The sequence below is a fragment of the Camelus bactrianus genome, chromosome 2 (assembly GCF_048773025.1).
Source record: "Camelus bactrianus isolate YW-2024 breed Bactrian camel chromosome 2, ASM4877302v1, whole genome shotgun sequence".
NCBI lineage: Eukaryota > Metazoa > Chordata > Mammalia > Artiodactyla > Camelidae > Camelus > Camelus bactrianus.
In genome coordinates, this window is record NC_133540.1 from 121,297,249 (window position 1) to 121,302,181 (window position 4,933).

Consider the following 4,933-nt stretch of genomic DNA (forward strand, 5'->3'; position numbering starts at 1 on the left):
GCACAAGTCCTAAAGCAGGATCACAAGAGGGAAAGTTTTATTGAAAACTCCTGGAGAGCATCGTCTTATCCATCTCATTCATTCGTTTAGAAGCTTTCTTTAAAACATGAGCTGTGGTTTCATTAAAGTCTAAAAAAGTTTCCTTCACTATTCCATCCAGTCCCTTACGGAGTACCACGGACATACCCCATGGTGAGTCATTGGTAGGACGATTCACGCAGTAATCAGGTGCTGGGTTTCACTCTTAACCATCTTTCTCTAACTTCGGAGACCGAGGCAGCTTATCTGTGCAGAATTAAATGGCATGTTGGAACTTAGGTTTTTAAAGTATTATAAATCTGAAATGTGTTGCTGTTCATTAAAGGAATCCCCAATTCTCTTATTCTGTATTCTGTGTTACTTTTGTCTGCGTATTTTTGAGCCAGAGGGCTAAGGTTAGGCATGTGATAAATATCCTTCTCTGACTAATAGAAGTGGCACTAATACTTCTTCGTCCCTGTTCCCCTGCCCTGCCTCATGTGGCAAAAGCAAAACGGGAATGGAATGTGTTGCGGCTACAAAAATGTATTTAAATGCCCACAGTTGATATTGGAGGATGGAGGAATCTTCACTTCCCTTCCCCGTTTGCCATGATCATAACTTTCTGAATGTGTTGTACTCAAGGATTTCTTGTTGCTCGGTGTTTGAAGTATAATGGAGTTTATGATTTCCTCTCTTTTGGGAAGACACGGGCCTAACTATTGGCCTATCATCTTTATAGCTCAAACTCTGTTAGGTGAACCCATATCCAGGGTTTATTCTGGACCTATTGGTTCATTGAGGAAACAGAGTTCTTAAAATCTTTGAGCTGTGAAGCCTAGCATTGTGTGTCAGGAATTCTCTTAGTTTCTTTTGGGAGTAGCTCTTCCCTTGAGAAATTCTGGCAGAGCTTTTGTGGTCCCTTTGTTCTTCTAGGGTAGAGTGCAAGACAGGTCATCCCCAAATTTTGGGCAGAACCACCCCGGAAATTACAGATTTAGAGCTAATGGAACTATATTCATGAGAGAGACATGAAAGAGAATAGACTAGAGAGGGAATTCCAAAATTCGAATATTTTCATTAAAATGGACCTGAAAGATTGTTTAAGACTAGCCATTCATCTCATATTTTAGCTGTCTTATGACCTGGGGAAGATGAGTGATGAAGGCAAGTCCTGTTCCATGCTGGGGCGCGACAACATCAAAACTATACCTGAGATTCTGAAACCACTGATTACCATTCATTCTACTCCGTGTTGTATATGTGCCAGAATTCTAGGTGGGAGAATTTTCATTGTGACTAAATTACAATTTTTATTTTACCAAAAATTCTGGACAATCATATGCAATCTAAACCTGTCTTCCAGGGCAATATAATGTTTTATCCTTCCAGTTTTATTCCTAAATTTTATGTAAAGTTCTGCATGCAGATAACTTAGTTACAGAAACAGTGCTGAACCAAGACTCCAATCTGCCATCGTTGTCCTTGATTGAAGATACCCCTGGAGCCAGTGTTTATTTCAGTGAGCAGCAGTTCATGGATGCAACTTGTTGTGTGTATAATGAGGATTAGAAAAGTCAGAAAGTTTGTCTCATTAAGTGGACCACTGAATAATGGAGAATTTAATACCAGTTGGCCAGTGGAGGAACACTGGTGCATATATAGTAATGATATGAGCTATTATTTAATGTTCTCATCAACCTGGAGCCATGGTTTCTTAGCATGATTTCTGGGAATCTCCTCTGTATTGCTAGAAAGAATAAGATGTTGATGAATTAATTAGTAATCATCCAGCTGTACTAATTATATAAGAGATCTTAATGTGATTTATTGATGTGCATGGAAAGCTGCCCTGGAAAGAACAGCTCCTCTCATGGACTCCCATTTCAGGTGGCCAGGTATCTGGTAACACACAAGGTGTCAGGTGAGTGTAAATGTCATGGAGATGTGTAGGTTGTCTGTTTCAGGACAAACACTGGTCTTTTCATATCTATAGTTTCCTATTCCTCTCTGTTAAATAAAAAGCCGTAGCCCAGTGTATTTTATACCTCTCATGTGTTCTTCCTTTCAGTTTCAAATTCTGATTTTTAAAAAATAATTAGTTGTTTAATGTCTAAATCATCATGAACTTCTAGAAAGAAAGTACTATTGTGCATTTATTCACAGCTGTGTCCTCAGTGCTGAATAGGGTACCTGAGATGACAGGCGGTCCGTACATATTTATCAAATGAATATAACTCAGATAAACATTAATTGATCATCTTCATCATTTGCATGTATTTTAAAGAGATTCTTCTACGTAAAAGCAGTTGGTGCTGGCTCTGGGGACACATTTTAAGTACAATTTCCTCACTTTTCTGTACTTCTGAGCATGTAAGTAACATTAATATAATAACTACATACCATTATTGAAACTTTCAGAGAAATACAAAATTGTTACTGGCAAACTGAAAGAACACAGAATTTTTTTTAGGGGAATAGTGAAGGAAGTACCATGTGAGACGCTATACTGTACTGAATAAAATTGAAAAAGCTCCACTTAGCACCCTGATGTTTCACGATGCAGTATCGGTATTTTGTTTTGCCACCCCGACTTTTGTGGGGTCCTGCCTAAGAAAATATCCACCTACAGCCTCTGTTGTAGCTTCATTTGAGAAAGAGGCCAAAGTGTAAGACTTTGGTAATATTTAGGCATAAGAAGAACAGGGCAAAATTCTTTTCTGCTATGCTTTTTCCTGGCCAACTTGGTCTCTTACTTCCTCTTCTGTATGTCAGAAGAAAACTAAGGTACAGCTTGATATATCTGGCACAAAAGAAGAACTCGCTGGAGGAAAAACAGCCCCATTAATAACCTACCTTCTCAACACATTCATTTCTTCATGCTTAATTCTTAGTACTGAAGCTGCCAGTTATGGAGGGCTTAGTAATTGCCATGCCCTGCATCATGTCCTTTATATGTACTGAGCATAAGCTCAAAACATCGTAGGAAGTGGTGATTTCACTGTTATTTTATAGGTGAATACTAAAGACTGTGAGTTGTCAGCTCAGCTAGGAAGTTCTAGAGCTGGGATTTCAAGCCCAGGGCCTATGGACACCAAGTCCACTGTCTTGGTGGCTGGGGTGGAGTTTGCTTGCTAACCATTCAGGGCTTGGGATCCAGTGTGGCAGGAAGGAGGAGTTTTTCTGCTTCCCATATTCCTCAAAAAACCTCCCTAAAGGGGGAAGCTTTGTGGTGGCAGATAGTAGAGAGAAGTTCTGGATGAAAGGTGTTTTTTAAAGGGTGACACTATACTTTTGCTCAGGCCCCCCATGGCGCCGGCAGGATGGGCAAGTGTTGCTGTCTTCGTACTGCCGGGAAGCTCCGCAGCCACCGGCGAGACCAGAAGTGGAGTGATAAACGGTGCAAGGAAGCCAATTTGGGCACAGCCCTGAAGGCCAACCCTTTCGGAGGCGCTTCTCATGCAAAGGGAATTGTGCTCGAAAAAGTAGGGGTTGAAGCCAAACAGCCAAATTCTGCCATCAGGAAGTGTGTCAGGGTTCAGCTAATCAAGAATGGCAAAAAAAAAAATCACAGCCTTTCAACCCAATGATGGTTGTTTGAATTTTACTGAGGAAAGTGATAAAGTTCTGGTTGCTGGATTTGGTCACAAAGGTCACGCTGTTGGTGACATTCCTGGAGTCCACCTTAAGGTGGTCAAAGTAGCCAGTGTCTCTCCTTTGGCTTTTATACAAAGGCAGGAAGGAAAGACCAAGACCCTAAGTTTTGATAGTGAAAGCACAAGAGTAATAAATTTTCCATACGCCAAAAAAGAAAAAAAAGAGTGACACTACAGGGAAAAGGGTGAAAAACTTTGGACCCAAGTTAGGTAAACCACAAATCTAGAGTTCCATCAACTTTTGTTTTTTTAACAGCTTTATTGAGCTATAATTTACATACCAGAAAATCCACCCATTGTTAAGTATATATTATTCAAACAGTTTGAGTACTGTAACCATTAAGACACGTGAAAGTCCAGAAGGCCTTGGCCTCTGCTCCTTCCTCTGCCCACCGTACCGCTGTGGGAGGGTCCTCAAAGTGAGATTTTCCTCTCTACCAGAGATTAAGGCCCGTGAAACAATATTTTAAATTTGTGCCTCTTGTCTTCTCCATTAAATTGTATTCCTTCCTCTTTATTCAGGTGAAAATTCTAAATGTGTTCTTAGGTTTCTGCAGTTCAGTTTTCAGTTTATTGCTTACTTGTGTATGGAATGGAGTTCGAATGGGCAAGAATGAAATGATATGTTTAAGAAAGTAAGTGCTCTATAGTTCAATTATTAAAAAAAGAAATTTGAAGTTTTAATCTTGAAAAAAATGTAACATAAAATAATAAAGTCACTTTTAATATTTGTGATAAAAAAAAGTAAGTGCTACTGTGGTAGAGATAATAAAGTCTTTATCAAGTCACAAAATTCTATTATTTAGCTTCTTTTCCTATAAAACCTGGGTGCTTTTACATATGTTGTCATAAGGATATGAAAATAAATTTTGAAAGTCTTTAGAGTCATAGGGTTTTAAAGTGGCAGGAGGCTAAAGTTATCCTCTTGTCTGTTTTTGGCCAGTGAAATATTATTCCCCAAAATGTGAGACTATTGAAGTTCAGAAGCCTGAATTTATTCATTTATTTTTTCAGCACTTACTTGTTGAGCAACTTCTACATCCAAACCACAGTGTCAGTTATTAGAATTAAAAAAAAAAACAAAAAACAGAAAACAAAATAACCCCACTCCTGTTGGCTGAGCTAGTCTGGCTGTAACAACAAGTTGATGACGTTTACCCGTTGAGCATGCAGCCCCAATTTCGCAAAGTACCTACATCACACAGAGTCACTGTGTGATCATGATGGAGTGAGTCAAAAACAAGACCACTGCATGATCA

At 39.2% G+C, this 4,933-nt stretch overlaps 1 pseudogene; it reads left to right on the forward strand.

Annotated features, from left to right (window-relative positions):
• The first annotated feature begins 3,341 nt into the window (after positions 1-3,341).
• LOC105075298 (small ribosomal subunit protein uS12-like) lies at positions 3,342-3,778 on the forward strand (annotated as a pseudogene).
• Positions 3,779-4,933: the final 1,155 nt, after the last annotated feature.